The sequence below is a fragment of the Antrostomus carolinensis genome, unplaced genomic scaffold, assembly GCF_000700745.2.
Source record: "Antrostomus carolinensis isolate BGI_N321 unplaced genomic scaffold, ASM70074v2 scaffold11129, whole genome shotgun sequence".
Lineage (NCBI taxonomy): Eukaryota > Metazoa > Chordata > Aves > Caprimulgiformes > Caprimulgidae > Antrostomus > Antrostomus carolinensis.
The window spans coordinates 11,061-20,535 of record NW_010337893.1 but is presented as its reverse complement, the minus strand read 5'-3'; positions in this window follow the sequence as shown (position 1 = coordinate 20,535).

Below are 9,475 nucleotides of genomic sequence, written 5' to 3'. Positions count from 1 at the left end.
ACTAAACAAACAGTTGTTGATTTCCCAGCTGATAGCATGCAGGTCCTTGAGTTCGTAGTGAGCCAATCTTTACTTGCTGGTAAAACAGCAGTGTGTTGTCTGGATTCAAAATTATTGGAGAAAGGGACTTTACCTTCTCTGTGGACACTGCTGAGCCTGCTAGGTGGTCTGTAACACTTTTCTTCCACCAAATACTAACAATTTAATTTTCTCTAAATGACTATGACACAACTCACTCATGAGTAAAACATAAAATACAATCATATTATATGAAGTGTCTCCAGGATCTGCCATGCTTTATTTCTAGACATTTCTGGGCCTTTCTAGGTAATGGCCTCACCCTCTGCTTTGTAAGTGTGCAGGAACATGGTAACTTAGTGCAATTCTTCTCCACGCTGCCTTTGTCCTTTCCTCTGAATGAAGAAAACAAAATACTGCAGTATCGAAGCCTGTAAATGACTTTAATCCTTAACTGTTCTGAGGTTCTTCTGGACACATGATTGTGTCTCAATTTCATTTTTTATGGGTGAATTTATTCTCTCATATTAGGAATATCTACTGATTTGAAATGGTTAGCTTGTGTGGTTTTAGCAATTAAATAAAAATAATCCTTGAAGGAAAGACTTTCAAGCAACCACAGTGCAGACTGTGAACCTGAATGCCAGTTGAAACTAACCCTCATCAGTATTCAGTTTGCAATAATAACAGACAGTATATATAAATTGCTCCAAAGGAGGAGGCCCCCAACCCACTTTAAAAAGCTGGAAATAGAATCACAGCCTTTAATCTCTTTTGGTTTGGGTCACAAAACTGAGAGCCAATGTTAAAGCTCTATGAAATCAGCTCATGAACTGTCCATACATTGCATAATCTGCTAGGAAACTAATTTGACATTTGAAAGCCAAACTCAGACTTAGTTAAGCATTTTCAACTGCACTGATGAGTGGTCATTAATAATGCATTCTGTAGTTAGACCTCAGGTAACATGTTACTGTTGCATAAGGCAAAGTGTTTTCTATCCACCTTGATGTCTAGCATTGTAGATCCAGTACTAGTTTAATCAGTGGTAAAAGTCCTGAGAAATTAAAAAACTATTTTATGTGCAATGCAAACACTTCTATTTGCTTGCTGTTTTACAGAGCAAATTCGGGTGGTTTTGTTTTTTTTAATAAAAGGAGAATTTTCTAAGGGGAATGGGAGAATATTAATTTAATCCACATAATATTTCTGCCCGGGGAGGCTGTGAAGTCTCCTTCTCTGGAGACATTCAGAACCAGCCTGGACACCTTCCTGTGTGATCTCGTTTAGGTTCCTGCTCCGGTAGTGGAGTTGGACTAGATGATCTTTCGAGGTCCCTTCCAATCCCCAACATTCTGTGATTCTGTGTGAATATATGTTTATGGTTTACCTGTTTATTGTTTAATATTTATTATTGTTTTTACACTCTTGAAATCATATATCCAGAAAGGTAGGATGTGTTTCTCAATTGTTGAAGTTTATTATAAAATTAAGTGGCTTGAACTTCAATGAAATACTTAAAGTGTGTCAGTGTACACTGATGTATTCACTGCTCTAATAAATGCCTTTTCAAGATTATAAAAAGCCTGTACAAGACAGTGAATAGCAAAGTCAGTAGTGTTTATTTACAACCATTTTGCTTACCAATCACTTTAGTCACTGGAATTCTCTTGCCAAGATAAAATACCTAAGTGTAACTCTAGGATCTTCCCAAAATTTTAAAGTTAGATGCACATTGACATAAAGTATTATTTACTTTCTGAAATGAGAACATGACTTGTAACTAATGGAAAAAACTAGTTCATAGTAATGATGAAGGATTTTATTTTTGATTTGTGTACAACAAGTAGTGAGAGCATTCTAGTTCAAACAGAAAGCAAAATTAATTTTCTCCTCTAAAGAAAACAAAGTAAAAATATTTTTTTGCTGCTATCTTTTTTGAAGAACATTTACAAAACAACTCTAAAAGAAGATGCAAGTGTTTTCTATATGCTTGTTAAGTATGACATTCTGAGCTTTCTTGTTTTTGTTAAGCCACGTATGTCACTTTTTAAAATGTCAAATAATTTCTTTTAAACATGTAGTTGTGAGTTTACTGCAGCAAGCCATCTATTGATTTAGCTGTCTGGTTAGGCCAGATAGCTTAGCAGAACATATTACTAATTACCTATCACAATTGCATTGCTACAGATTCATCATAGAATAAAAGAATACAAATTTCAACTTTCCATTGAGTTTTGTATCAAAAATGCGAAGTGGGCAACACTATATGCTCATACACACAAAATCAGAAAATGGAAGCAGTCAACGAGACATCAGCAGTAAATGCCACAGGGCCTCCATTTTCTTTTTTTATTCTAGCATGTTCTCCTTCTGCAACATCAGAAGTTTTACCAGGTATTTTTTTAAGGGGTCTTTCTTCTGTATTTTGTGTTTCCTTACTCAACTCAACCACTTACATTAAGAAATCTGAGCAGAATAAAATATTTGGGAATTAAATAATATTTTTCAGATAGTTTCATCTAAAATATTCTCTATAGTGTAATGGGCTTTGTGTATAGTAACAACATAAAGAATTGTATCAAGTGCAAAGTGAAATTTTAAAGAGTTCCAGTCTAGATTATGTGGCACGTTATCAATTGCAATTATGGTATTATAATAAAAAAACATATTTTCACAGGACCCTACATTCATTGTTCAAAGGTTCAAGAAATTCAAGTAATGAAAGAGCCTGGCTGATCTCTAGGAAGAAATTCTTCACTGTGATAGGAAGAAATTCTTTCCTGTAAGGGTGGTGAGACACTGGCACAGGTTGCCCAGAGAAGTTGTGGATGCTCCCTCCCTTGAAATGTTTAAGGCCAGACTGGATGAGCTTTTAAAGCAACCTGATCTAGTGGAAGGTGTCCCTGCTGATGGCAGGGGGGGCTGGGACTAGATGATCTTTAAGGTCCCTTCCAACCCTGACCATTCTATGATTCTATGATACTATGATTCTATCTCAATGTTAGTTTTGGAATTAGTAATGGGGACATGGAGAACATACTGGTTACACAACTGCTATTAAAGTTACTTGTAGTCCTTAACACTGATAGTGGAGTTAGACATGGCTGCAAAGAGTATTCTCACAGCATAGAAAAAAAACTGAACTGGTGATTTTGTTCTTGTGTTGATTGATGTAGTAAAGAGTTGAAATTCAAATATGCTTGTTAACTATTGCTTGCATGTCTTGGATGACTGCTCGTTCTTGGACTTCAGAGAAAAGTCTGTGTTCAAAGAGAAACAAGCCAGCATCTACCACTTCCTTGTTAATCATGACAATTTACCCATTAAATGTGACGTCAGACATTAAAACATTCTATAGAATGAGTCTTTTCTCTGTAGATTATTTGATTGATGGTAGTGTAGGATAAATTATAATAACTGAATATAATTATTTTTGCTTCATTTTCAAAGCTATTTGAGCCACACAATAATAATAAAAATCCTCATATTCCTTCCTGGTCTTGCTTTTATTAATTCAAATTATATTCCAAGTAATAAGGAAGTTGTCTTCAAGATGTCAAGAAGCACACAAAATCCCTTTAATTTCTTTAAAATCTTGTCACCTTTGGCCACTCTAAATAGTAAGATTCATAATCTTTTTTCCCCCTGTAGATATACACAAAAATTGCATTCTTCCATTGTTAAGACTTTAGAATAGCAAGATATAATTCACCACGGAAAAGTTTTCATAGTAGAATTACACTTTAGGCAAATTAGTGACAAGCAGCAAAATGCTCCTGGGATGCTGTGTAATTATTCTCATGATAACCCCCACTCTCTTTTTGCTTTATTCTTTTATTTATTTGCTTTATTCTCTCTGTCTCTCCTCTAAATTGTATTTTTACAAAGAACTGTTCAGTCTATCATTAAAACATGAAGGTTTACAGAGGGACTTTCAAAAGGTTTAAACTTAATTGATGTCCAAACCCTCTCAGTCTGCAAATCAATAACAAAAGAAGTTTTGCCTCCTTTTTGCAAACAGAGCAGACGTCTAAGTAAAATATCACCTCTGGAACAGAAGCAACTGACTTTTATGTTCTCATCACCAAAATGGAAGCTCTCCACTGGTGGCCTTTCTTATTTATACCACACACATGGCAATCTTTGACATTCATTTCCTTGAATATAAACAGAAGATACAGCTGCCCTCTCCTGAAATTAATGAATTGAATGATAATGTCTTGCCATATAATCACTTAATTCAAATGCCTAATGAATCTATAGAACATACACAGTTCTTAAAGGAAAGTGCATTAAAATTAATTTTAGATTTCAGGATAAAATAGAAGGCTGGTGCAACAGTACTTTTCTGCTTACTATAAAAGTACTCGTTCACGTACAGCTGTAAGCCAAATCAAATATACCAATTTTAATAATGACTAAAACTAGATTTTCTTTTGACTAAAAGACAATTGAAATTACTGGAGCACTGGGGTACAAGTCTGGTAACTAATCTACTGGATCCTTTAACATGAACAGGATATCTAATGAAAGGACATTAACAATATTAAGACTCAATACATCGATCAATAGATTGAAAACTTTAGATAAAACATACATTCATTAGAACTAGTCAGATGTTTTCAACTGAGCTGTTTTGTCTTAAGTAAATTACAACACATTAAACTTTCAAATGTATGCTAGTTTTGACAAAAAAAGAGGAATTTCAAGTCACACAGAAATGCACTACTAGAGAAAAACGTTCAGGAAACTCACTTACAATGCAAGGAACCAGCCTATTCTGCCTGGTTCAGATGGAGGTTTTGAACCTTGGTTCTTTTCAAGTCTCCTGAGCTAAGCAACTGTTCTGAGGTGAAAATTCAGGTGGTTTTTTTTCTTTCTGTTTTCATGGAAAATATCTGAAGATCTTGTGAAAATTTGCATATTTGTTTGTCCTGCTGTGAGATGAGAATTTTTCTTTTTTAAAATTTTCAAAAAGGTAGAACACAGCTTCTTGTCCAGCTCTGATGTTACCTGGTGCTGAACTACTACTCAAGTTTATGAGACTTGCTTGGTGTGCATTGCTGACTTAGCATTCTGTTTCCTGTAAACTCTTTGAGTTCCAAAACATAAAAACTGAGGGAAAAATAACCGTCCCAAAATTGAAGAAAATATGAGGTTTCTTTTTGGTTTTGTTGTTGTTAATACAAACTTCAGTAAGGGATTGTTCTTTTTTTTTTTTTTTCCCATTTTGTCTTTTCATGTAAATTTGACCCCAAGAGTGTGAGAAGCAGTATCTTATATGATGAAATCTTGCTTATCTCCAGAGCAAACAAAAAGTAAAGTCATACTGTCCAGCCACAACACTTCAATCCATTTGTTTTTTGTGCAGATAATTTTAAAACTATGGAATTATTTTCCCAGATAATCTGATAGCTACTCTACTAAAACTTGGTGAAGCTGCTCCTTGGAGCCTGTTGCAGCTTCTCTTTGAGGTTAGATGGAATCTGCTAATTCTCTGCTTCTACGGTCAGTGATAAAAACTTCCACCCTCCATGCAATCAGAATTGAACTGTGGATAATTTTGCATCTTATTCTTATTCCCTAATGGAAACCTTTGCACGGTCTCCCGTTTTTTAAATTCAAACTCAATGTAGCAGGTAAAATCTAGTGTTGATAGCACCTCATGTTTTAGGCAAAACTGGTTTCCAATAAAAGCTACAGGTTTCCCACAAGCTTTTCAGGTTGCTTAGCTCCCATTATGTAAAAAAGAAGTTGTCAATCCGGGTCTTGAGAAAATGTGAAAGAAAGTGTGCTGGCCTGTAATAACTGCAGCATGAGACTAATTGAGCAAAATAGTCCTTTCTTACCTTGAAATCTTTCAGTACATTGAACTGTAAAATAGAACACGAGGCAACACGAGGATGATACATTTCTGTGAGTAATTAAATAAACAGCTTCCTGTAGAGTCTCTTTATTCAAAACTCTCAAAAATTCCACTATGTTTCAATAAAGTTGAGAATTACATGTTTCATAAATAGCCCTAAATGAAAAAAAAAATTGAAGAAAGCCACAAACCAAATTTTATACAGGTATGAAGGACATTAGATTGCTAGCGGAAAACAGAAAGAGCTTCTCTCTCTGCCTGTATGTGTAATCTTTTGGCATGATCAAGAACTGAAAAAGAACTCTGTAATTCTATCCATTAGCAGGCTAAACAGAAAATCCCTGCAAATTCATACAAATAAAAATGTCATTCATTGGAAATAAGATCTAATCCACTTGCATGCCTAATGAGTGTTTAGATGGCCAAGCATGCATGGCTGAGATAAGGCAGAGAATGGGGAAGAGTGCTAATGTAATATAGTCATTATTTCATAAAGGCATTATTTCATAAAACTACAGAAAGTAAATCTTGCACTCCCTCTGCATTGAGGCACACTGCATTCCATGACTGCATCTCTGCATCTCTTATGGCAGGGGGGTTGGAACTAGATGATCTTTAAGGTCCCTTCCAACCCAAACCATTCTATGATTCTATGATTCTATGATCTCAGTTGTAACTATCAGTGAAATCAGTATGGGGTAATCATTTGAGAAAAGCATGTATGCAAATAAGATGGCAAATTCAGAGGCAAATATTCAACCTGTATCACAAACTATCTAATGATAGGCACTTAGTTGAGGAGGAGATCTTGTGAGTGTTGCTAATCACTTACCATCTTCTCTGCTTTTTGAAAAAAATGCTGAAATAAAAGTTTAAAGATCTGTAAGAATCTAGTTTAATTTTATCTGTTAGGGCCCTATGTTAGGAACAGAAGGCCCTGGTAAGGCTGAAGAAATGAGTTACAAAATTTGGCCTGTGATATTAATTTTCATGTATATCTACTTGCAAGCTAAATTCTGTTGCTGTATTTTGCTCTTTAATGGTGCAGGGCAGTAGTAGGAGTTGCAGTCTTGATCCTTCGTGTTTGCCTGTCTTCTTGTAATAGGTGTGTTCTCAGCTCTTACGAGTCTGTCAGAGTCCCAGGCTCCTATGCAAAAGCAAATTCTGTTTTGAAGCCTGATCACAGGTAAATCCCTTAAATGCAGTTCATTGGTAATTCCTATTTCCACCATGCTGATTGCCAGCTAGCTGGATATATGGTCCCTCCTTTGATTTCCTGAAGTAACCTGCATTACAATGCCTCACAGTCCTTATAGAACAAGAGACTTGTGAGTGGAGGGTATACAGATCAGAGAATGAAAAAGCACTTTATACATCTGATTTTTTATAATAGCACACAATTTGAAACTACACAAGAGTGCCCAAGACTGCAAATATTCTCTGGTCATTGTTTGCTGTAAATATACAAGTAGTTCAGATTTCAGAGGGAATGTTCTTGTTTCCCTTGATGTTAATACAACAGAAAATGAAATTTAACAAACTTTATTATCAGCGACAATTATACAACAAAAAGGCAAAAGGCAAAGGAATTAAGCAGTTATATATTTCTGGGCAACTACGGTGTGGTACCTGATCTTGATTTTCAAAAGTGGCAAAACCTTGCAGTTCCCACTAACCTCATGTGAAATTCTGATAGGTTAGCATTTCTACAGACTAGGATCATGATATCGTACTTTTGTAGCTTAAAAGTAAATGGATACAGACCAGTGGCCTTTTTGGGAAATTTTTGCTTTTAAATGTAAGTCACCAAGCAGCCCTTAGCCCATCTGGTTGGGAGCTCCATATTTTATAAACATTTGTATTTCAACTGGGTGTTTCAGAGAACTTACACTCATTGATTTACTGTACTTAAAAGGCAATGTTTGAGCAATTGAGTTTTTATGTATTTTTATCCACTGCTGTCAATGTTGTACGAATGCTTCTACAGCTGGCATTATTTATACAGTTATGTAAACTATGGCTAGGCTTCATTCCCGAAACTGAAGTTCTGAAGCAGATGATAGAACTGTCTCAAAAAGAAGAGAAAAAAAAACCCCAACAAAACACCAACCCCCAAATGCCAAGAACCTCCTCTTTCTTCCTACAGGTCGCTGTCATTTTCTGAGTAACACAACATTTTTATATAGACATTCTGATGCAAGCTGGGATCTCCACAGAAACCAGTTCCATGTCACCACTCTCTACCAAGGGTAACCTATACCTATGCAGCTTTTAAGGACAAACTTGGCTATACAGCAAATATTCTACTAGTCGTCCCATGAGTGAGGTCCTACAGATGGAAAAGGAAAACAGAGCTTGGTTTCTTTACTGCAAGGTGGAGGTGGGTGGGTTTGCTGTTGGGGTTTGGTTGGTTTATTTGTTTGATTTGGTTTTGTTTTGTTTTTTCCCCCAGAAGAAGCCTCTTTTTAGGAATGTTAAACATATAATGTCCTCAATAATAACCCTGCAATCTGTTGTATATAAAATGCATCTCAATTTATCATGAGTAAAGTTAGTGGGAAGATCAGTGGCACAGTTTTTCCTGTGTTGTCACCTCCTGTTCTTACTGCAAATGAACCCTTAGATAGACACACACATTTAACATTAAGCTTTTGAAAATCTCTGTTTTCCACCTCCTTGTGTTCTTCAAGTGCCTGGAGCCCTCAGCACACAGGATCCCCAGCAGCAGGGGTTAGGCCACGCTTGTCTCTCATTTCCTCTGCTTCCCTGAAGAAGGACATGTTCTCGGCATGAACTGTCATAGGGGATACTCCAGAACTACAATCTTTATTGAAAAACCACTGTAGTCCATTATCTTCAGTTACTTAAATACTAGTTTTCTTAAACTGTATTGATGATTTTGTTCCTTTAAGAACACATAATTATTGCTGTGATGATAGCACAAGCAGTGCAAGCAGCTTAACATTTTCTGTTATAACCCTCTATTTTCAGCCATTTCCTGACATTGATAAATAAATCATTTAAGTACTAGAATTATGAATTAGAATTATTATACTGTCATACACTGACTAACTTTCAGGACTACTTGCAACCAAAATTCCAAGAAAGGAAAATGCAAAAAAGCAAAATTAATCCTTAGGGACTTCAGTACAATGAGCTCAGGGTATATTGTACTACCCTGGCTCCCAAAGGAATTCTGTGAAGGCCATACAGTTAATCTTTCTGATACACACTTCTTTCAAAGTGATTATGGTCCATGCACTTTCTGTGTGCAGACCTGCTACCCTTATCCCAACTCAGTCAATAGTACTGGAAACATCTACTGGGAATATTTTGATAAAATAAAATGCATAATTCAACTGCTGTTGAATTTATCTTGAAAATACATGCATTGTAGATGTAAGAGAGCCCATTGTACTTAAAATCTTAGACTAGAGCACATGTTCTTTTTCTGGAGGTTGTGATTGCATACTAAATGGGAAGGAGACCAGGATAGATACAGGTGAGTTGGGAGGGAATACAGTGATGGAAGGAACAAGATGTTCCAAAGCTTCCCATGGAGTCACGGACCTCTTTGGGCTCAGCTCC